The sequence below is a fragment of the Podarcis vaucheri genome (assembly GCF_965113315.1).
Source record: "Podarcis vaucheri genome assembly, chromosome: 6".
Taxonomy (NCBI): Eukaryota; Metazoa; Chordata; class Lepidosauria; order Squamata; family Lacertidae; genus Podarcis; species Podarcis vaucheri.
Window position 1 is genome coordinate 98552854 of NC_138764.1, and position 24851 is coordinate 98577704.

At 47.4% G+C, this 24851-nt stretch overlaps 2 long non-coding RNA genes across 2 annotated transcripts in view; both read right to left on the reverse strand.

Moving 5' to 3' along the window:
* Window positions 1-2650: 2650 nt before the first annotated feature.
* Window positions 2651-16162, reverse strand: LOC309534454. The gene is made up of 3 exons (XR_014220741.1): window positions 15996-16162; window positions 13660-13857; window positions 2651-4414 (listed from the first exon to the last, which is right to left on the reverse strand). It is a non-coding gene; the product is annotated as an uncharacterized lncRNA (long non-coding RNA).
* A 5845-nt stretch (window positions 16163-22007) lies between these two features.
* LOC309534398 overlaps window positions 22008-24851 on the reverse strand; it is a 59075-nt gene continuing 56231 nt past the window's right edge. Inside the window, exon 4 of the long non-coding RNA XR_014220678.1 lies at window positions 22008-23018. This is a non-coding gene — a long non-coding RNA (uncharacterized lncRNA). The remainder of the gene's footprint in view (window positions 23019-24851) is intronic.

Sequence of the window (24851 nt, forward strand, 5' to 3'; positions counted from 1 at the left end):
CACAGTCCAGGACTGGACCAGAATCCGAAGGTTCCATTGGGAGTCAGTCTGACAGGGCCAAGGCAGGAAACCAGGCAAGGACAGGTACAGGTTCTCAGGCAGGATCTAGCACACAGCAATGTTGCTCCCACAACCTGGGGCAGGGTCCGACAGCCTTTTATCTTTGTCGGGGTAACAGCCGGTCCTGATCCCCTGGCGACTCACCTCCCTGTCTTGCCCAAAGGCAAGCACTCCTCCTGCAAGTACTCAGGTCTCTCCTTCTCTCAGACCTTAGTCTCTGCAGCTCAGGAGACATCGGTGGGTTACTAGATCCAGGGGCCACCTCAGCTTCCCCTGACCAAACCAGTAATGAAGCAGCTGTAAGTGATGGCCCAGCTGAGGGCAACGAGGTAATCGCTACATCTGGAGCCAGGGCAGGCTCAGGCCCCTGACTCGGCCCAGCTGGTGTTTGTTGCAGGAGAACCTGTGCAGACTGGGACTCTTCAGGATCAGGCCCCAGACTTGATTCAGATGATGCCTGAGGCAAAGGACTCGGTGCAGACTGAGTCTCCTCTGGTTCTGAGTCCCAGCCTGAGTCCTAGGCCATCACACCTGTGTTATAACCAGTCTGGAAGCAACTGAAAGGAGAATTAGCCAAGGTTTTAAAGGGAGGTCAGCTTGAATTCCTGAGAAAATAGAGAGAAGGCACAAGATGGGGTCAACAGCATTCTTTATAGCCTTGCTGGTTGGTAGTGTTAAATATCTTGTCTAGCATTAGCCCCTGTCTCTTAGCCTGGCAAGTTCATTTTTGCACTGCATTATAATGCCACCACTCACTGGAAGGACAGATCCTGAAGCTGAGGCTCCAATACTTTGGCCACCTCATGAGAAGAGAAGAGTCCCTGGAAAAGACCCTGATGTTGGGAAAGATGGAGGGCACAAGGAGAAGGGGACGACAGAGGACGAGATGGCCGGACAGTGTTCTCGAGGCTACCAGCATGAGTTTGATCAAACTGCGGGAGGCAGTGGAAGACAGGAGGGCCTGGCATGCTCTGGTCCATGGGGTCATGAAGAGTTGGACGACAACAACAACAACATAATGCCACCGGCGACTGTGTGCAGTCTCTAGCTTCTACTTGTTGTTACTCTTTGGAACTCACAAGTGTTGTGAGACACTTTCTGCAGTTACACTGGCCAACCAGAAGACTGTGAGAAACTCGCAAGCAGGATTAGTTCACAAGAAGAAGAGTTTGGATTTGATATCCCGCTTTATCACTACCCTAAGGAGTCTCAAAGCGGCTAACATTCTCCTTTCCCTTCCTCCCCCACAACAAACACTCTGTGAGGTGAGTGGGGCTGAGAGACTTCAGAGAAGTGTGACTGGCCCAAGGTCACCCAGCAGCTGCATGTGGAGGAGCAGAGACGCGAACCCGGTTCCCCAGATTACGAGTCTACCGCTCTTAACCACTACACCACACTGGCTCTGACCAACCAGCAAGGCTATAAAGAATGCTGTTGACCCCATCTTGTGCCTTCTCTCTTATTTTCTCAGGAATTCATGTTGACCTCCCTTTAAAACCTTGGCTAATTCTCCTTTCAGTTGCTTCTAGACTGGTTGTAACACAGGTGTGATGGCCTGGGATTCGGGCTTGGACTTGGAACCAGAGGAGTCACACAAGGTCACTCTCTCTCTCTCCCCCCCCCCCCGTTTGCAGCGGCTGGTACTTAGAAACATGGCTGCCTCTGAACATGGAGGCAGAGCATAGCCTCTTTCAAAGCCATCTAGGTTGGCAGTCATCCTGTGGAAGTGAGTCCCCTAGCTGAACTATGTGCTGCAGGAGGAAGCAATTTCTTTTGCCCGTCCCGAATATTTCAACATTCAGCTTCGTTGGATGTTTATGAATTCAAGAGAGAGGGAGAAAAACTTTTCTGGATCCACTTCTCCATGCCAGATGTAATTCTATCCAGGGGCGTCTTACCTTATAGAGGCTAGAGGCGCGGGGCACCAGGGCGCCAAGTGCTGGAGGGCGACAGGGAAGAGGCGGAAGCTGGATGCGGCGCCTCCTGGCATCAGCTCGCTGCCCTTGCCCGCCTCCGCCACACCACACCACGCCCGGAGCTTCCGTCTGCCATGGCCACCGTGGCATGAAATGGCCAGCTGAGCCGGGAGGCACTGCGTCCAGCCTCCGCCTCTTCCCTGCCAGAGGAGCCACCTTCCAGCCCCTGACCGCCTCCTTCAGCCCCACCGGCAGCACCATCCTCCCTAAAAAAACTCTGGGAAACGGGGGGGGGGGCAGGCTCCAGAGGGAGCTTTGCACCACAGTGCTGGATATACTTAAGACGGCCCTGATTCTATCTTGTCACCTTTAACTTGGCTTTCCTCTAAATCAGTGGTGGCCAAACTTGGTGGCCAAACTTTCCTCTAAATCAGTGGTGTCCCTCCAGCTGTTTTGGGACTACAATTCCCACCATCCCTGACCACTGGTTCTGTTAGCTAGGGATGATGGGAGTTGTAGTCCCAAAACAGCTGGAGGGCCAAGTTTGGCAATGCCTGCTCTAAATTAAAAAGTCTCAAATGACAGGGGATAGCTCGGGTGGTGGAGCATGAGACCCTTAATCTCAGGGTTGTGGGTGAAGTGTAGGTGGGTTCCCACGAGACAAGACACAGCAATAACAGTAAGAACCTTTACTGAACTACATAACTGGAAAACAGGGGTAAATATTTCATTCCTGAAAGCCTGGGCCACTCCCACTCCCAATGTGAATGGCTGTCTAAGCTTCCAAGCTGCGAATCACAATTCAGAGTTCAAAGGCCAATGGCAGGGGCCCAAATCCAGAAATATTCTGTGATTGGACATTATGTATCGAATCAGAACACAGGAGCTCAGAATCCTTAGTCCAGACTCAAGCTCAGGCAAACACAGACCACTGAATACATAACACCGGGTTCGAGTCCAAAGCTGGACAAAATATTCCAGCATTGCAGGGGGTTGGACTAGATGACCCTTGTGGTCCCTTCCAACTCTACAAATTCTATGAGTCTATGACACAGCCTTTCCTCCATCCTCTTGATCACTTTGGTTGCCCTTTTCCTATTCTACAATATCCTTTTTGAAGTAAGGCAACCAGAACTGAAAGCCCTCTTCTCCGAAGTACATTTGGCACCGACACTCCCTCTCCTTTTCTAATTTCTCGGGCATTTATAGGATGTTAGTTGTTGTGAATTTATTTTGAAGGATGAACCTGCTCTTTACGTTTGATGATCACTGTTATTTACTGCATTTTTAATCCCTTCTTATAGTTACGGGGACTGGAATGTTATTTGTGGGTTTTAAGCTCTGTGTTTTGATTCTCATCGTACCCCATGCTGGGATCGTTTTTCAATAAAGGGCAGGTTAGAAATAATTTAAGTAAATAAGCGAATAACGGTGTATTTAGCGTCAACTGCAGCTTGGCACTAAATAGCACTTATATCAATCTGGTTGCCTTGGCATTATTTATACCTTTATTTTTATCCGGTCTTCCAGCTCAAACACCTACGCCAGCTTATAAGACATTCCCAGAGATCCCTCAGAAGAGGGAATGATTGATTAAGCACCCTGGGAATCGTAGCTCTGTGAGAGGAATAGCATTTTCCTGAAGAGTTCACTTTGGTGCTGCTAACGTAGCAAAAACAACTCGGGTTGACTTCACCCCTGGAGGCGTTGTCTCTCGAGACAGAAAGATGACAATAACAGAAAGAAAGACAACAGAAAGAGATAATAACAGAAAGGTACAATATGGCTCAACACCTAACATCTCCCAATACTTGACTGCAATTTTCTTTTAAGATCAAATCAATATTATTTTGATCCCTTGTCACGGGGCCCCCTCTAAAAGGTGTGAGGCCCATAAAGGTAAAGGTATCCCTGACCATTAGGTCTAGTCGCGGACAACGCTGGGGTTGAGTGCTCATCTCGCTCTATAGGCCGAGGGAGCTGGTGTTTGTCCGCAGACAGTTTCCGGGTCATGTGGCCAGCATGACTAAGCCGCTTCTGGTGAATCAGGGCAGCGCACGGAAACACCGTTTACCTTCCCGCTGGAGTGGTACCTATTTATCTACTTGCGCTTTGACGTGCTTTCGAACTGCTAGGTGGGCAGGAGCTGGGACCGAACAACAGAAACTCACCCCGTCACAGGGATTCGAACCGCCGACATTCCAATCAGCAAGCCCTAGGCTCTGTGGTTTACACCACAGTGCCACTCGCGTCCCCTTGGCCCCCCCTAAAAGGCGTGAGGCCCATAGGATGGTGCTTACTCTGCCCATTTGGTAATCTGGCACTTTACCTCCCTGGTTGTGCAGCTAAGGAAAATGGGGTTGAAAATCCATCCTTCCTTTCCACCGCCCTCACCCGCAGATACCCTTTCGTCCTCTCGCTCCTGGGATGCAAGAACTCTGAGCGAAGAAAGGACTTTGTTAAGCTCCTAATAACATTTTGTTTTCTTGCAAATGCCGAGGTGTTCCATTACGAAATTGAAAATAGTATTTAGCCCGACATGCTGAAGTGCTGGGCTGCATTATTAATACATGGGCCTTTTCCCTCTGTTGTTTAATTAAACACCATGATTATGTAGTTCTGGTGTGGATTATTGACAGCAAGGTGGGAGCGATGGTCCTTTGCACTCACACACAAACACGCACAAACACACCGGCTGTTCTTCCAGCGCTGATTTCCCTTGCAAAACATAAACGTGGTCCTACACTTGATCTTAGCTAAAAGGCCAATAAGTGATGAACGTGGTCATTGCAAAGCAAGAATCTGGTTACTGTTCTTGCAAACAAAAAGCAGCACGGCCCTGCAAAGTTAGCAAAGGCTAACTTTGAACAAAGCCACACTGCATCCAGTGAATTGGTAATGTGATGCCCTCTAGCGGTCTGTGGCTGCAACTCTTATCCATTCATTTATTCAATGTTTTCACCCTACCTTTCCTCCAAAGGAGCTCTGGGATTTGAGAGCCAGTGTAGTGGTTAAGAGTGGTAGACTCATAATCTGGTGAACCAGGTTCACGTCCCTGCTCCTCCACATGCAGCTGCTGGGTGACCTTGGGCCAGTCACACTTCTCTGAAGTCTCTCAGCCCCACTCACCTCACAGAGTGTTTGTTGTGGGGGAGGAAGGGAAAGGAGAATGTTAGCCGCTTTGAGACTCCTTCGGGTAGTGATAAAGCAGGATATGAAATCCAAACTCCTCCTCCTCCTCAAGGTGGTATACTGTCAGGGACTGTGCTGAGGAGGGCTGAAATGAGGAGGAATGGTGGGAGCCACCCCCTCCCCCCGATCCTGAATCTTCCCAGGAGCAGGAGGACAGTATAGATTTGGAACAGTGGTTTGCAGAGGGGCACAGTTCAGAAGGCAGAAGCTGGGAAATACTGGATGGATGGGGAACAGCTAGGAGAAGAAACACTGGAAGAGAGAGAGAGTTAATAGATTCACAGTCTCTGGATAGCATCCACCCCCCTTCCCCAAAGTCCCGGAGAGCTCAGAAAGTTGCAGAACAGAAAACACAGAGGCTACAAACTCGGATTAGAAGACGTAGGAGTGAGGTAGATTAATAGGGCCATCTTTAGCATATGAGCTGCCGGGGTGCAAAGATCTGCCCAAATTTAGTTTTATTATGCTTATGTCACTATTATCCCTTTGGCCACCTCATGAGAAGAGAAGACTCCCTGGAAAAGACCCTGATGTTGGGAAAGATGGAGGGTACAAGGAGAAGAGGACGACAGAGGATGAAAGGGTTGGAAAAGTAGTTTGACCAAACTGCGGGAGGCAGTGGCAGACAGGAGTGCCTGGCGTGCTCTGGTCCATGGGGTCACGAAGAGTCGGACACGACTAAACGACTAAACAACAACAACAAATAGCGCTCATGCCTGCGTGGCTCCAAAAGGAGTTGTTTTGTTTGTTTAAAACCAGCTTTTCTAAAGAAGACAAAGAACACATTGGGAGTTGGTGTAAAGACTCCACGCATGTGCTTGTGGTCATAGGGAGGTGTCTGAAAGATGAGACAGGTGGGCATTGTGTGCATGCGTGGGAGAGCCATATCGGGCAGCCTTTCATTGTGGGAGCAACCTTATTTCTAGAGGAGCTGGGAGTTCTTCCGGAGCCTGTTCGTGCTCCCATCACTAGATAGGTGCATTCTCTTTCTGTCTGTCTCTCCCTCTTTCCTGTCACTCCCCCTCCTCCTGGCAGGCAGGCGGCGCGAGATCAGTTGTGTCAAAGATGCTATTGACCCTGCTGCCACATAGCAGCTCAATACAATGTGCTTTGGTGGCTTCAGCGGTGGGTGCCCAGCACCACCCCAGAATTCGGCGCCCGGGTGCCCTGCACCCCGTGCACCCCTGGGTAAAGACGGCCCTGGGTACGGAGGGGGGAGCGAACTTAATTGGGAGCACCGCCATTTCTAGGAAATGGATTCTTTGTTCTCTGGCTGTGATTTTTAAAGTTCCTAACTGGTAAGAAGACTCCTTTTCCTTTGTTCTGCTTATCTACTGCCACTGGAGGCGGGGGGCGGGGGGAAGGAATCTGATTCCCTGAAGCCTGACATGTACACAGTTCTTCCACCTCCTCATATTTTTATCCTTGCAGCTATCCTGAGAGGTAAGTTTCGGCCCAGAGACGTTGCCCAGCCGAGGCCATTCATTGAGCTTCGTGGCCGAATGGGGATTTGAACCCTGGCCTCCCAGGTCAAAGTCCAACGCTCGAACTACCACACCCCACTGCTGAAGTTATCAAGGATTCTCGATATCAAGAGGTGGTGAAGATACACAATGTACGGTAGATACATTGTGAAGATACGGTACACAATGGAAAGCTTCCCTCTTGCTGGAAGGGGTGTGTGTGTTCCGGTGGGAGTGGAAGAAGAAAAAGAGGAGGAGGAGGAGGAGTTTGGACTTGATATCCCACCTTTCACTCCCCTTAAGGAGTCTCAAAGCAGCTAACAATCTCCTTTCCCTTTCCCCCCACAACAAACACTCTGTGAGGTGAGTGGGGCTGAGAGACTTCAGAGAAGTGTGAATAGTCCAAGGTCACCCAGCAGCTGCATGTGGAGGAGCGGGGAAGCGAACCCGGTTCACCAGATTACGAGTCCACTGCTCTTAACCACCACACCACAGGTGTAAGGTAGGCGGGGCACTCCCTCTTATGCTTCCATCTCCTGAGCATGTTCTTCATCCTACCCAACAGATGGGCTTGTGCAGAGTTTCCCCACCTCTGCTGAAGAACAAAGCTGGGAATAGGTTTTTTTTAGGTGGTAGAAGTAGGCCCAAAGACTACAAACTTGTCTCCGTTTCACACCAGCTTAACTGCCACGGCTTTGTTCCCTGCAAAGACACACACACAAACAATGATTCTTGTTTTTTGCGGCTTTGCAAAGTGCCGAGAATTCGTTGTTAAAGGTTCTTTTGGGCCTTTTGCTTCCAATTTTCCGAGGCCAACCGTATTTGAAAGCGACGCGGTTCCTAATGCATCGTTATATTAATAGCATTACTTGCAATATTACTGTTAACACAGCCGAGCGTTGAGTGATATTAAATTATTGCTGGTTTTCATCACTGCCGTGGCTTGACAAGAGCCGGCAAAACCCAAACGCAAAGTGGCTTCCTGCAGACTCGGCCGCTTCTGCTGTCCACAGTTTTGCAGCTACCCGCCGGCTCCTATCTGCGCAAGATTGGGGAGGGGGATAATGGTATGACCCTCCTAAATTGAAACTGATTTGACCACGGTAGCGCCAGCGGTAGGCCTTCGTATGTATTTCAGAAGGCAAGTCGCTCAACACACACACTCACCCCGCTCTCCCCGTCGCTGCTTCCCTGGTGGCAGATGCACAATAAGGGCTTAGCTTCTCTCTCTCTCTTGCAATTCCAAGATGGGTTTCTCTCTTTGCAATTCCCATTATGCATTTGCAGCGAGAGCAGCAGGAAATTACGGCTTGCACAAATGGATAGGGAAATGCGTTTTCTTTTTTTACCGGGAGGAATGACAGCTTTCAAAGAAAGATCTAAAAAACAACAACAAAACACCCCCTCCCCTTAGCAACAAGCGTTCCATAAGCGCAGGAGGGGAAAAAAGCCACCCTGTTTCCTCCCCTCCCCCTCTTTGTTTCATTACCAGCAATTTATTTAAAGCTTGCTTTCATAAACAAACTGATTTGGAGCAAATCTGCCTTGCCATCATTTAAAGTGAAGGATCTGAATTGCACTAAAACAGAGAGGCGGCGGGGGGGGGGGGAGGATAGCGGCAATAGTTTCTATTTACCATTATTTATAGCTTTCTAGGAAAGCGAATTCCAATCTTGGTGACTGCTGTGTCCTAGAAGCTCTGAGAACTCGTATAGGGCTCCGAAGTGCAGGTATCAGCTGAGCCAGGCACTGGGAATCCTTAGGTATGGACTAAACCAGGCATAGGAAAATTCTGGCCCTCCAGATGTTTGTGACTACAATTCCCATCACCCCTAGCTAACAGTGTAGCCTTTTTAGCCTCGGGTGAGAAGAGCTTTGCGCCCGGGAGAGGGAAATGGGAGTCAACAGACACTCAAGGAATAGTTTCAGAGAAAAAGCTTTATTCTACCATCCGGCTGGTAGAAGGAGCAAGTGTGATAGATTCACAAAACAAGCACAGGTTCACAGCCATTTGCACAGAGCATATATTCCCCTTCCAGTTCCCTCTCCTTTCTCCTCCTCCTCAAGAGTCCTGCCCCATGATGGGTTTCCTGAGCATGAACAGAAAGCTCCTGTCTTGGGACTCTTGAGACTCTCTTGGCGCCCTTCCCAGGAGGGGATGAGAAGCCAAGGGGATGAGGAGCCTTGCGGTTCAGCGTGTTCAAGATGTTGCAACTAGGGTGAGATAAGAGTCAGTTCTCAGGCTTGCTCTGACAGAGTCTATTCATTAGCTTTTGAAGCCTTCTCGTACTGATAAAAGAATAACCATTTTGCCTATGCATCTTGTGAGAAAACAGAGGAAAACTTTAGCTGTGGATTTTTAGAAGAGGGAAAGGAATTTTGGACAGTTTTGAGGCCTGGTTGGGGGTGTGTGACTTCGGGCCTAGGTGGGGTCACCTGTCCTCACCTCCTTCAACAGGACCAGTGGTCAGGGATGATGGGAATTGTAGTCCCAAACATCTGGAGGGCCAGAGTTTGCCTATGCCTGGACTAAACATTTAACATTGTAAAAGAGGGGTGGCAACCTGGGTCCAGCCCATGGGCTGGGTTCCTAAACCCCACCCCCCATAGACCAACTTTGACAGGTAGACGAGAGTACCCACCTGCCAGTCATCTGATGTCATAATGAAACCAGGTGACTGACACCAGTGAAAGGCCAAAGGAGGGGACTAAGTGCCAGTCAGATGCTGCAGCAAACCTCCTTTCAGTCTTTCAGCACCAATAAAAAAGGATTTGCTGTAATTGCTGATCAGGAGCCTCTTTGAAGCCTCAGCAAGGGGGTGGGGGTGGGATATGAAGCAGTTTCCCCTGCAGAGGAAACAGTTTGGATTCAAAGTGCTTTGAATCTAAACTGCTTTTTCTCTCTCTCCAGGGAGAAAGAGATACTCCATTTATGTTGTGAACTGCCATGTGATATTTGGATGAAGAGCGGAATACAAATTAATAAACAACAACACATGACCAGAAAATAATAATATCATCATCATCATCAACAACAACAACAACAACAACAACAACAACAACAACAATTTATTTATACCCCACCCATCTGGCTGGGTTTCCCCAGTAAAGTACTGGACTTTGGGTTATATACATTAAATCTACAATAAAGACAACTCCATGGACTGCAAGAAGATCAAACCTCTCCATTCTTAAGGAAATCAGCCCTGAGTGCTCACTGGGAGGACAGAACCTGAAGTTGAGGCTCCAATACTTTGGCCACCTCATGAGAAGAGAAGACTCCCTGGAAAAGACCCTGATGTGGGGAAAGATGGAGGGCACAAGGAGAAGGGGACGACAGAGGACGAGATGGTTGGACAGTGTTCTCGAAGCTACGAACATGAGTCTGACCAAACTGCGGGAGGCAGTGGAAGACAGGAGTGCCTGGCGTGCTCTGGTCCATGGGGTCATGAAGAGTCAGACACGACTAAACGATTAAACAACAACATTAAGCTAAATGAAACCCATCAGCTATTCTTGGGTGAGTCTAAACCCAGGAAAAAACCAATATAAATCAGAAATTAAATTGCTATAACAAAAGAAGAAAAAATGCTACAGAAAATCCCATAATTTTTTTTATTTTACTCTCTGGTGCCATCTGGTGTTGCATGTTTATAACGCATTCAAAACAGTGTACAGTGGTGCCTCGTAAGACGAAATTAATTCGTTCTGCAAGTTTTTTCGTCTTGCGAATTTTTCGTCTTGTGAAGCACAGTCAAGTCACAACTGCACCTCTTCAAGCGGTTTTAAGAAAAAGGAAACAAACTTGCAAGACGTTTTTGAGGGAAATTCGTCTTGCGAAGCAACTCAAAAAACAAAAAACTCTTTCGTCGTGCGAGTTTTTCATCTTCCGAGGCATTCGTCTTGCGAGGTACCACTGTATTTGAATCCCAAGTAAACCTCCTGATTTTTCTGCATAGGGCCTTGGAAGAGGGGCAGCTGTCAAGTGCTTAGCAGGCCACCAGCCTACATGGGCTGCTTTTACCTTTGCTGAATCGCAAGCTGTGTACCCAAACAGTTCTTCATCTCTTCCATGAGAAATTCAGGGCTTGAATGCTCACGTCCTTACTACACGTAATGAGAGACTAGCAGCCTTGTACTCAGCATTGCTCAGGAATACTCAGAAACCAAGGAATTGGTGCAGTTGAGAAAGATTCCATCGACTCTCTTGATTCAAAATGGTGTCCCATGGTAGCTAACGTAGACAAAAAGCCCGCTCCTTGATCTAGGGAACTTTCATGCAGAATTGGGTGATGATATTTGAAGAGGTGTCCAAATGCATGCTGGGAACAATATAGTCCACCATCTTGATTCAAAATGGCGTCCAGTGGTATCCAAACTAGACAGAACCTTGGAAAGTTGTCTGCTCGTCTGTCTGTCAGCTGTTCTTTATTCATTGACACACATCATCACTCAGTTTGGCATGCTAGTTCCTGAGATAGAGGAGCAGGGCTTTGTCTATGTTTGAATGGCGTAGGAGGATGCCATTTTGAATCCAGATGGCAGATTAAACCATTTTAAACTGTGCTGATTAGAGCACCTCTGACCATTCTATCTCCCAATTTGACATGATGGTTTGTGATATCAAGGAGAGGATTTTGGTCTTTGTTTGGATAACATCAGAGGCCATTTTGAATCTGACAGAATATTTTAAAACTGTGCTGGTGTTGACAAAATTTGGCAGGAAACTTTGCACTACCCATTTATAAATCTCAGGGTTTTTTGTTTTTTAAACAGAATTACCGAGCAATGCCTAGTACTTTCTGCTAGTTCACTATAATGTGGAATCTAAAAACAGCTATGGCTGCCTCCCTTTGGCAAGCGTGGATGAAATTTACAAGTGCAGAGTGGATTAAGCCTGCCAAATTGCAGACAAATAGATACAGGGGATTTATGTGGCTGAAGTAAGAGGGATTGACTTTCTCCCATAATCCCTCAGTGGCGGTGGGAAGGGGGAAGAAGTCTCCTTCTTCCCTTAACATAATTAAGAGGTGACTGAGTGGTGTGTATTCCTGCTTGCACATTATTATTATTATTATTATTATTATTATTATTACTGCAGCTTCACACTGGCCTTTATTACTGGTGGTGGTTTGTGTCCTTTAGGAAGCCTGGACAGGTCTCTCAACCTGTGGCTGTCTAAAATGCTGTGAGATCCGTACGGGTTGGAGTGTTGGACTGGGAGCTGGGACACCAGGGTTCGAATCCCTTCTCAGCCATGAAGCTCACTCACTGGGTGACCTTAGACCGCTCAGCCCAACCTAGCTCACAGAATTATTATGGGAATTCAATAAGGGGGGGGGAGAACTATGTACACCACCTGGAGCTCCTTTGAGGAAAAGGCAATAATTAAATAAATGCAATAATTAAATAAATAAAAGCAAAACAAATGCTTGTTTTTGTTTTGTTTTGTTTTGTGAAAGCAGAGTAGCGTAGGATTCCTCCATCTCGCAAAGTTGGATCAGAGGGCTGAAGCAGCGGGGTGAAGCTCTCCCCATAGACTGGATCTAGACGCTGCTAGATTGAATTAATCAAACTCCCCACCCCCCCATTGCTATTTAATCAGGTTTATCGCGAGTCTCGCAGGCCCATTGGCCATGGTGGCACGAGTTGTAACAGACCAGCTCGGCCGCCGCACGCATCGAGTGCTTTGCAGAGCCAATTGTCATAATGTGGCATGAAATTAAAGCACGGCACTGCTTGACAACAGCGTTTCAGCTTCTTCCCCGCCTCCCTTTAACAAAGCTTTTACCTACACAGAGGCCTCCTCCTCCTCCTCTGTCTTGTGCTGCTGCCTGATCGCTGCTGCTTTGAGAAGAGCTATTAAAGTGATCTTCATCTCCGCTCGCTCAGCCTGATCTCCCCCATGTTAGCTCTCAATGGCAGATTATTTGTCTCTGAAGAGCTAATAGGCATCGTGCTCATAGCTTGTTTCAGTTCTGCTCTGACTCGGAGCTGGGTTAAGACGCTTCTCCTTTAATATGGACAGGCCACATTGAAACAGGGGAGTCAGACAATTGGTCTCTCCAGCCCAGCTTTGCCTACACTGCCTACACTGACTGGTAGCAGCAGCTTTCCAGGGTTTCTAACTGGGAACACTCTCAGCCCTATCAGGAGATACCAGGAAATGAGATAGGAATCTCCTACATGGACTGGAATCGCCCATAGGACTACCTTGGAGTCACATGGTGTGGTTGGTGTTGTTGCTCTTGGATGTGGGGAGGCACAATTTCTATAGACTTCCACATCAGTTCCACACAGAAGGGACACGGGTGGCGCTGTGGTCTAAACCACGGAGCCTCTTGGGTTTGCTGATCAGAAGGTCGGTGGTTCGAATCCACATGACGGGGTGAGTTCCCGTTGCTCTGTCCCAGCTCCTGCCTACCCAGCAGTTCGAAAGCACACCAGTGCAAGTAGATAAATAGGTACCGCTGTGGCAGGAAGGTAAACAGCATTTCTGTGTGCTCTGGTTTCCGTCACTGTGTTCCGTTGCATCAGAAGTGGTTTAGTCCTGCTGGCCACATGACCCGGAAAGCTGCCTGCAGACAAACGCCGGCTCCCTTGGCCTGACAGCAAGATGAGCACCACAACCCCATAGTCGCCTTTGACTGGACTTAACCGTCCAGGGTTCCTTTACTTTTTTTACCTTTTTACATCAGTTCTACACAGGCTTCTGTTTCCACAATGGCGCCAGAGCTAGTCATTATTGGGATTCCTTGATTGCCTCTTTGCCGGCATTACAAGAACGCTGTACATATGAATATTTATGATGATCTTACTAGTGACAGTCCAATCCAGCCCTGCAGGCCTAGAAGAATTAATGTAAATTCCACCCAACCATGAAAAAGCCACTCAAATTGAACTGTATTTCAGCCTGGTGGATGAAACACACATCAAAGAGCCAGATTCCTATGAGATAATTACGCACAATGGAGCTCTAATCACAGAAAGATTGTGGATGCTACTGATAACGTATAATAAATCTTTACCAACGAGGGCTCATTCTGCTGATTCAGCCGTCTGCTTGGGTTACACGCGTCTGCATTCTCTGCTGTCAATTTCTAACAACATCCAGGAAAACCCAAGCGCAACTCAACTGGAAGGCCGTGGCTTTGCTTGGGCTGACTCTCGTTGTGGCGCAATGTGCTGCTTTCGAATGGATCTTGACCCTGGACTTTGGAATGGACCTAGACTGGGTGTAGCCATTTGAAAGCGGCAGGTGAAAAGCTCCCCCTCTGCCATTCAGTCGTATGGCACCTCAACACAAATTCGACCCAAACAAAATCAGCAAAGGAAGCTTTTCATGACATGGTTAAAGACTGCGAATTGGCATGGATCAAGCTGGTAAAGCGACAGGGCCCACTTCCATGTGGGATGTGAAACACAAGAGCAGTCAAGTACAACATTCCTAGAGTGAACATGTTTACACACGGGGAGGAATGTTTGTCCAGCCAGCAGGTAAACTTCCTGTTTCCTTCTGGGCTGGGACAGACTTCCTCTGCATGTGACTAGAGGTGGGCGTGGCCTCACCTGTGCAGGTAATGACAAAAGCACAGAGCAGGGCAGCCATCTCTCTCTCTTTTTGACTGCATGCATCGAAGAAGCAACATCTGCTTAGCCAAAGATGCTCTCTTTGTCAAAGGGACTGTCTCCTGATGAGATAGTTTCCAGGTGTATGTTACTTTCCTAAGCTAAGTCTGCCTTCTGGGGTTCGATTGTGAACAGAAGGTGAGTAAACTCTTTTTATACTTTTATAGAAGACTGTGTCATGTCTCATCTTTTATGAGGGAATAAGGGGGAAATACCAGAACAGTTATTATAGAGGCTTTAGCGAGCCTGAGCAAACGCATCCACTGTGAGTTTAAAAAAGGGAATGTTACTCTGCTAAATTGTGAACTTGTTTACACAAGTTGGAAAGGCTATAATCAAACAATATATCCTCTCCTGCATCCCTGAACATTCCCACATTCCAAAGGAAGATGGTGTACTCTCCTTCTGCTGGAGGTTTTAAAGCAGAGGTTGGATGGCCATCTGTCAGGGATTCCTGAGTTGTGATTCCTGCATTGCTGGGGGCTGGGCTAGATGGCCCTTAGGGGTCCCCCTCAACCCTCTATGATTCTATGAAAGCACTGTAAAAACCCATCCATGCACAAGGGCAAAGTTATGTGTAACAATGCTGTGGCAGATTCCCTAAGCGCCTCTTCGTTCAAGGCACCCAGGAACTGCCCAGCAACATGACAGATGTGTGTTTGACGGCAAAACAAGGCTCAGGCACAGAAGGCCTTCATTTATGTCATGGGAGCAGAACTAATGGGATAGAAAGAAGAAGGTGGGCCGAGTGAGAGTGAAGCACATAATAGGAGCGCCGAGCCCGAATCCGCAGAAGAGATAATAAGTTGTAACTACTGAGGAGATAATAAGTCGTAACTACTGAGTTACTAAGTCGTAACTACTGAGGAGACTCAAGAGTCCCATGAACTGCAAGGAGATCAAACCTATCCATTCTGAAGGAAATCAGCCCTGAGTGCTCCCTGGAAGGACAGATCCTGAAGCTGAGGCTCCAATACTTTGGCCACCTCATGAGAAGAGAAGACTCCCTGGAAAAGACCCTGATGTTGGGAAAAATGGAGGGCACAAGGAGAAGGGGATGACAGAGGACGAGATGGTTGGACAGTGTTCTCGAAGCTACCAGCATGAGTTTGACCAAACTGCGGGAGGCAGTGGAAGACAGGAGTGCCAGGCGTGCTCCGGTCCATGGGGTCACGAAGCGTCAGACACGACTAAACGACTAAACAACAACAACTGAGGAGTACCAGAAGAAAAGAACGAATGATCGGATGTTTTGTAGATATTGATGCATGTTGCTCTCAATAAGAGCCTCTCCAGTGTGAGAGCTTACAGGACGTCTTCCAAATGCCGATTGGCTGAGCAACGCAAAGGGCCGTTCAAGGCTAGACAAAGGGAAAGGGGACCTGTGGCCATCCAGATGTCGGTGAACTACAACTCCCATCATCCCTGATTCTTGGCCATGCTGGCTGGGACTTGAGGGTCTTAGAGTCCATCGACAACAACTGGGGGAACCCACCTCTGTGAACAGTGTTCCCATCATCCCTGACCACTGGTCTTGCTAGGTATGGATGATGGGAGTTGTAGTCCAATAACTGCTGGGGATCCAACTTGGAGAATCACAGATTATAGAAGTCCCCAGTTTCAGCTCCTGGAACCTCAAGATATAAGGTCAAATAGGTGACGGGGCTGGACCCTGTGATGCTGGTAAGCTGCTGTCAGCCAGAATTGGCAGTACTGGGCTAGATGGGCAAATTACCTGAACAGGTGTAAATAGGATGTCTGTTTCTCCTGCTTCACAGAGGACATTTGAAGATGTTCTCTATCCAATGGGTTGTTCAGTCTAAGTCCAATTTAACAATAAGGCACCCTAAGGAGAGAGAGCAACAGGGGCCTATCAACAGTTAGCACCTAGAGAGAAGACTGAGCAGGTGCACAGCTCACCTGTCGGTCTTTCATACGATATATGATATACGATATACGATATGATATACGATATCTTTATTGTCATTGTCCCATGCAGGACAATGAAATTGAAAAACTACATAAAACTGCATAAAAACTACATAAAACTACTACAAAAGTACATAAAGCTACATAAAAACTACATAAAACTACATAAAACATTCAAAAACCCCTAAAAACTCTGAAACCCCATTTTAAAATACACTATACTCTAGAGACCCCTTATGTTGCGTTTAGAACCAGAATTGCATTTGCGTAGAAACTGTTTCTCAGGCGGCAAGTCCTGGCCTTTATAACCCTATACCTTCTTCCAGAAGGCGGAAGCTGAAAGAGATCATTTCCGGGGTGCGCACTATCGTAGATTTGATCCAAGGTGGGGAAAGTGCACCCAATTATTCTCTCCGCAGTCTTTACAACCCTGGACAGCATTGTTTTTCCCCTGACCGTGCAGCTCCCAAACCACACACACAGACCATAAGTTAATATGCTCTCCACAGTGCAATGGTAAAATGACATCAACAGGTCCTTTGAGAGATTGTTTTTCCGGAGGATTCTCAGAAGATATAACCTCTGCTGTGCTCTTTTCACCAGGCCTTTGCTGTTTTCTCCCCAGGTTAGGTCATAACCTGGTTAGGTCATAGCAGCATAGGTCATAGCAGCACCAGGTTAGGTCATAGCAGCATAACATAGGAAGCTGCTTTATACCGGATTAGACCATTGGTCCATGTAGCTCAGGACTGCCTGCACTGACTGGCAGCAGCTCTCCAGAGTTTCAGACACGGGTTTCTCCCAGCTCTGCCTGTCGGGGACTGAATCTGGGACCTTCTGCATGCAACTTCTTCCCAACTACAGTGAGATATATTTCTATTTAAATTGTAGCAATCATTTCTAATTCTGTGCACCTCCATATTAGCATATGTAAATATTGTGCCAATCGGTGTCCTTGTTTTCATGATGCATAAGTCGGCCTGGCATATTGTGAGCTACCAGAAATTCTAAAAATACTTCAGAAACACCAGATGTAACAAGGCACAAACTCCGCGTCCTCCTTTCAGCTGTGTGTTCAGCAAGCACAACCTAGGAGGCCCATTTCGAACAATGTTCCCAAAATGCAATTGTTGTGATCCATACTTAGTTAACAAAAGTTTCCTTTTAACACGTGGCAGCATTAACGGTTCTCAGGGGGTTACTCTGTGGACAAGTACAATACATGTTTCCCTTTTCCCCCTGCTTTTGCAAACAAGGACTTCCAAGTGGTTTCTGATCTGCGCTAAGGCAGAGCTTTCTACCCTCTTGAACACACACACACACACACACACTTCTTACAACTGTATTTTAATGAGGGAATATCACCTTGCCTTCAGCAAGCCCTCTCCCTTTGCCATTCAGAGGTTGTTTGTAGTCAACGCCTTACAACTCTGAGAACAATAACATTCAGGGGGCTGTTTGAGTGCCGTATGCCGCCGCCACTTCCCTGGGAATTTTGTTTATTTGCCGCAGGCGGTCACAAGAGGGAAAAAGTTTCAAAGCCCAGATAGATGCCCATCTAGGGAGGGAAATGAAATGAAACGAGCATTCTTTGCAGGCTCCCGCTGTACTTTTGTGCGTGCCTGTGCATCTTTATGGCTTAAGAACGAAGAAGAACTGAGGATAACAGGTGGTTTAACGGGCAGTGCAAATAAAACTGTAAACTCCTGGTGTAACTGCATGCAGGGTACTAAACCCCAGAATGAATGTAGTAGGTGGTTGTCCTTGAGTCCAGTGTTGAATGGTCACTTTAAAATGTGATGGTTCATTATTATTTCACAAGTTGTGTATGTCTTTAAGGGCCAGGGCAAATAACGAGACCCAGTCTTACAGCTGTGAAACATAGCAGGTGCTGCTGAGTTGTGTTAATCAAGCTGTGTCAGCAATTGGGTATAGTATATAAGGAGCAGCACCTAGCTCTCCCATTACCCTGGGGGATGGGTTGGTGGTTGGGTCATGTTTGTTGTTGTTATGTTTAGTGTAAAAGGAATTTTTGTTTTTGTTATTAAAACCTTGTAAAAGTATTTTTGAGTTCCTTGTCATTCATGGTCTCCCCAGCAAGCTCTCTGCAACGCTACTAACCTGCAAATAGCCAACATCCAGACCCTCCAAGTGTCCCTGTTACGGAAATTACGGGGGGGGGCACATCTTTAAAGTTAAATGTTACAAATATTATGCCTGAATGTATCCTTGAATGTATTCCCTGAATGTAAGCTCGGGGAAGTTACCTAGCTTTAAAAATAATATAAAATAAACTCCTTTGTCAGTTTCCTCCATTCCAAAGCTATTTTCCCCCTGCAAAAGGACTCCAGGAAGTTCTCAGAGGTGACAATTGCTGGGCTCAATGTTAGCCAAGGGAAGCCAAATCTCATCACCTGACTTGCCTCAGGCTCCAGACATGCAAAGAAACTTCTATTGTACTTTTGGGTGGTGGGTACTTAAGACATATTTGTCTATGCTAATCTTATACCTGAGTCTTGCCCTGCCATGTCTGAGTATGTTAATCTTGTACCAAGGACTTGTCTGGACATGTTTGCCAAACTAGTGTAACCCCTGTCTAACCCTCCCCTTTTGTGACATGTCAGTGATGATGTAGCAATGATGTAGCAATGATGCTGTATGAACTGTATTCTGGGATATGGTGGGAAAGTTTTAAAAGTCTTTGTCACCCCATCCTCGGGGTTCAAAATTCCTCTTTGAACCTGTTGCGCAATAAACTGATCTACAGCTATTTGCTCTGGTTGGTAGCTGGACTCCTTCCTTTATCCCGCAGGGACCCGCGGGCTCTGCCCGACGAGCTGGGTGACTGAGCAGCCTCACACCTAGATTTTTCCGTAACAGTCCCTATTTTCTGTGGGATGTGATCCATGAGAGGCAGTCAAGTGCAACATTCCTTGAAATGCTAGAGAAGACACGTGAGGGAATGTTTGGTCCAGCCAGTTGAAACTTCCTGTTCCTCCTGGCTGGAGCATCCTTCCTTTTGCATGTGATAGAAGGTGGGCATGGCCTAACCTGTCCAGGTAACAAAAGGACGAGTCACGCAGCAACGTCTCTCATTCTTGACTTCCTTCATCGTTTGACCAGCTTTTTAGCTAGGACTGCTCTGCTAGCTCTCAGCTAGCAGAAGCACTGGGATTATCCACATGAACATATTTGTAACTAAGTTTGCCTTCAGGAATCCAACTATTCAATCTGAAGACTATTCAATCTGAAGACAGACCAAATTGTATAATAGTGAGAGGCTCACACGAGCCTGCACCCAGCTATCTGCTGTGCATGTAAAAAGGGGAATGTAACTCTGGTAAGTAGAGTAACTTGCTAGCACTAGTTAGGAAGGCTATCAATAAACAAGATATCCTCTCCTGCCACCCTGAACATTCCCACATTTTCCAGGGACGGTCCCAGGTTTACAAAAGCTGTCTCAGTTGCTGATTTGATCCCGGAATGTCTCACTTTTGCTTAGGAAGTCCCTATTCTCATCAGAGAAATGTTGGAGGGTATGGAGTTATGTGACCCCTTGAGCCAAGGAGATAAGTAACTATACAACCTTTAGAAGACAGATGGGTGGGGTATAAATAATATATCTATTATTAATGATTAGGACATCCCTATTTCCATTGGGGGACGTGGGTGGTGCTGTGGGTTAAACCACAGAGCCTAGGACTTGCCGATCAGAAGGTTGGCGGTTCGAATCCCCACGACTGGGTGAGCTCCCGTTGCTCGTCCCCTGCTCCTGCCAACCTAGCAGTTCCAAAGCACGTCAAAGTGCAAGTAGATAAATAGGTGCCGCTCCAGCGGGAAGGTAAACAGCGTTTCCGTGTGCTGCTCTGTTTCGCCAGAAGCGGCTTAGTCATGCTGGTCACATGACCTGTAAGCTGTACGCCGGCTCCCTCGGCCAATTGAGCGAGATGAGCGCCGCAACCCCAGAGTCGGTCACGACTGGACCTAATGGTCAGGGGTCCCTTTACCTTTACCTTTATTTCCATTGGAGAAATGTTGGAGGGCATGTCGTTTTGATGAAGCAGTGAGGTTGCTCTCTCTCCCCTATGGCTGAGTCCTGTTTCCTGTAACTGGCTTTCTGCAACAATGAGCTGAACCACTTGCTTGCTAGCTTTCCTGAACGTGCTGGTTTTCTCATCCTTCAAAGAAGAGTTGAGCTGGGTTTTTCCTTTCCCCCCATCTTCTTGAGACAGATCCTAGAGATATATGTGCAACATGCCACCTACTGTGCAATCTGAAGCACTGCTCACTCAGGAAGCGATGACAGCTGTCAAGAGGGTGACACCCCTGCTCCTCTGTGCTAACTGCACTCGCTCAGGAACAACCCCCAGTGAGCAAAGTGAGATTTAACTCCCTAGTAAGTGCCGTTGGGGCAACATCCACTCTACCGCACGGTAAGGCGCTATGGCAGAAAGAGACTTTTATGGCAGAAAGTAGCCCAATGTTCTCCCTTTCCGACTTTCTTTGTAACAATGTCGATTAATTCTGACACTTTAGGTGACTGGGTGTGTGTTATTAATTCCAACAAAGGCTAATAATTTGTAAGCATTGTAATTTTTTTTGAGGTGTGTGTGTGGGGATACTGTAATTTAAATGGAAGCACAAGACATCTCGCCATTGTGAGGAAGTGTGTGCCTGCTTAGTCTGTCTCTACTTCCCCAATGCATAGTTCTTCGTCTTTAAACTTGACTCATTTGGCCAGAGACCTTGCTGAAACTGACCTCTGGCCCCGCCTCCCCCTTTAGCCTCTCACTCTGGACCCCTCCCAAGCAGGCAAAGTCGATGGGCTCCTTCTCTGGGCCTGTTCGGCCCATTGCTCAGCAACATGCAGGACTCTCCTCGAGCAGAGTGTCAGAGATGGAAAAGAGCCAGCAGGACTGGGACTGTCCCACTGCTGGGTAGCAGGGTCAACCCCTGACTCCTCTCTGCCTGTGCTCACACTGTCAGTCTCAGTCCCTGTCAGGAACGAGCCAGCTCCAAGCGAAGGTTTGCAGCCAACTGCAGAAAGCAGCCAGGAACTTAGATGTTAGGAGGCTTAGATGTTAGTCAGGCAGGGGAGAGCTGTCAGCTGCAGACCTCATCTCTTCCTGACCTTGAAGGGCAGACTGATAAGGCAGTAGCTGAGAGCAGGCTAGAACACAGCCAAAGCTTGCAGGAAGCACAAAGAAGTGCGAACAAACTCAGAGATAGCTTCTCAGAACAGGAAGAGGATGGATCTGATCCAGTAAGTCCCAAAAGTCGGCAAATGGGAGGGCTGCTAGATAGGAAGCAAAACAAGAGATGTAAGGGTCATAAGTTCAACATCTTCTGTTGACGCCGGAAGAAATCTTCAGAAGGGTCATCTTGAGTAATGATGCCGGAGGCTTTGTTAGAGCCGTCTGGAGCGATCTGTTTGTTTTTGCAATAAATCCTCCTTTTCAATTACCGTATTTTTCGCCCTATAGGATGCACTTTTCCCCCTCAAAAAATGAAGGGGAAATGTGTGCGCGTCCTATGGGGCGAATGCAGGCTTTTGCTGAAGCCTGGAGAGCGAGAGGGGTCAGAGAGTTGCCTGCATGCTGAAGCCTGGGTGCGCTGAGCTCTTCGCAAGGCGCGGGAGCCCGGCGCTGGCTTGCGGAGAGTTGCCTGTTATGGGGGCTGGGGTCGGGGGAAGCTCAGGCTTCCCCCGCCCCAGCCCCGCGCCTGGGAAAAAAAAATAAAATCCCCCCTTATTTCCTTCAAAAAACTAGGTGCGCCTTATGGGACAGTGCGTCCTATAGGGCGAAAAATACGGTACCTACACTTACTGAGTTATCAAGCTGGGAACCAGGACTCCTGACAGTCCCTAACCCTGTCCTGGAAGGCCCTCCTTCTCCTGACCACCACCCCCTGCTTCTAGCACCTCCCAGTTTGTCCCTTCCCCAGACTGCTCCTCCGTGTTCCACAACCAGGATCCTGGATTGAAGTCATCATCTTCTTTTTCCTCCCTGGGAGACTCTTGGGCAAACGGCGCCCACCAATCTTCATCTGGCCAGTTCCTGACACCTGGTCCTCCAAACAGAGGACTCTCTTCTGTAAAGGAGGACACATGACCACCCACCCAACCAGCAGCGTCATTCAGCTTTTGCTCCAGTTATGAGTGTGCTCCAGGGAGTGTGACCTGCACATTCCAGGCTTCTGGAACAGCAAGATGGACCATCCACACCATCATCATTCCACCTTTAGTTATCAGGAGATGCAGAAGCCAGGAGAGATGGGCATGCCTTTCTCTCTTTGCACAATGGAACAGCCTCATCCCTTAACAATGCAAGGAGAGACGCCAGCCCGGCCCGCTGGAATAATTGCAGTCCTCAGATCCATTCTTCCCTCTGAAAGCAAAGCCGGGCTGTTTGTTGCCCAGGCAGAGCAGGAGAGATTATGGTGTTACTGACACAGAAGAGGCGGAGGCAAATGGCTAGGCGTTCCCTGTTTGCGGTGAAACGAGAGCGGCAAGGCGAGCTTGCTTGCTTGCATGCAGGAAGCCATCCTTGCTGCAGTCGCCTCCTTGCCTTTCCATCCCACTTCTCAGCATAACATTATGGGCTAGAAACGCCCTGGGCAGATTGTCAAGGTGAGCGGATGATATGGAGCCGCAGAGCATCTGGGTCGTTTGCAGGAAAATGACCTTTGAAGGGGGGTGGGGAGAGAGAGAGAGAGAAAGGTCGTTCTAACTAGGATGCAGCCTCTTCTTGGCAATGGTGTTTTTGTTGCTGGCAAACAGCCATTTCACTCCCAAACGAGAGAAGATTAGAAGGGGCGCATCTTCCTTTTCCTGCAAAATTTGGAAAGAATTGGGGAGAATTTGATGTTATTCAGGCCACTCTAACTGGAAACATCCTTTTCCTAATACTCTCATTAGGCTAGAGAGTTATAAGAAAATAATAATAAAAAGGTCTATCTATTATGTAAATCATTGGCCTTAATAGCAGAAAAACGTGAGTCTTTTGAATTTAACTTGCCTTCTCCTTCCAGAGCAAAAACCTTGAAACTCTGAATGCTCTCTGTGTGATTCATTTTGGTCCTGTCTTGCCTTCTGACCTTATTTCCCAAAATACATCTTGCTTGTGACTTTCCCACTTCCAGGTCAGCTTCCAACAGATCTCCTGCTTTCAAGGTGTCTACTTAGGTTTCACCAGGAAAACCCCCAAAGAGGATGGGAAAGGACAAAGATGTACATAAAAGTTGCAGGTGTATTTTTACTTTTTCTGTACCCCCCCCCCCCGTTGTAAGTTGCCCGGGGCAACGCAGATTTTAGCCAATAAATTCTTAAATGATAAAGAAATACTAGGAGTACAAGCTTTAAGAAAAAGCAACTGGGATTCCCAGGCACCCCAAATTCACATGATATCATATTCCTACTGAATTTCCATACATCTGAAGTCATCATGGAAGAGAAAGAGGCAATTCTGGCATTTCCATATGCATTGTTTTCTACCCCGCCACCCCTGAAATGTTGAGAAAAATAGCAACATGCTTCAGAGCGTGAGCAAAAGGTGTGATAAATTTTTACTGCAAATATGATGCTAATAACACTAAAGTGTTAAAAGCAAGTCTTTGGAAACAACCAGGTAAAGTTCTCACCCTCCTTGGCAGATACCTTCTTTGTTCATTGCTACAAGGGATTTCCTTTTCTGAGGTCCCTTTAGATAGTAAACCTCCCTAGAGGACTGCGGATGACACCTCTGGTCCTCAAGGGATGGGATTTATGATAAATAGTTGCCTTTTCAGCTCTATCTGGTTTGCCAGCAAGGCGGGGATGCTCGGGCAACATCTAGAATGGATTACTGCAATGCACTCTACCTGCGGCTGCCCTAGAAGACCGCTCAGAAACTTCAGTTTGGTCCAAATTGCAGCAGCCTGATTGTTTTAAAACAGCTGTACTAGTTGCCAGTTTGTTTATGGGCCCAATTCAAGGTGCTCACATTAGCGTTTAAAGACCTTAGTGACTGAGACCCCCAAATACCTGAATGACCTCCTCCTTCCCCACAAAACCTTTTGGGTGCTAAGATTAACAGAAGACCCTTCTCTTGGTAGTTCCTCCAGCTTCAGAGGCTCAGGGTGGCGGCCTGGGACAGGGCCTTCTTTGTGGCAGCTCCTAAATTGTGGAACTCCCACCCCACAGAGGTGCATCAGACACCTTCATGGCGCAGATTTCAGCAAATGCTGAAGATGAACCTCTTTATCCTAGCTTCTGACACTTGAGGTGTATATTTTAGAACCCACCTTATTTCTGTGATTCTGTAATTGTAAGCTGTTATAAATTATGCTTAATATTTAATGTTAACATTTAATAACAACAACAACTAATAATTAATAATACATCTATCTATCTGTCTGAACAAATAACAGTTCATAGATAGATAGATGGATTAATTATTAGTTCTTCTTATTATTAAAGGGATGCGGGTTGTGCTGTGGTCTAAACATCAGAGCCTAGGGCTTGCCAATCAGAAGGTCAGCAGTTTGAATCCCCACAACGGGGTGTGCTCCTGTTGTTTGGTCCCAGCTCCTGCCCACCTAGCAGTTCGAAAGCATGTCAAATGCAAATAGATAAATAGGTACCGCTCCAGCGGGAAGGTAAATGGCATTTCCGTGCGCTGCTCTG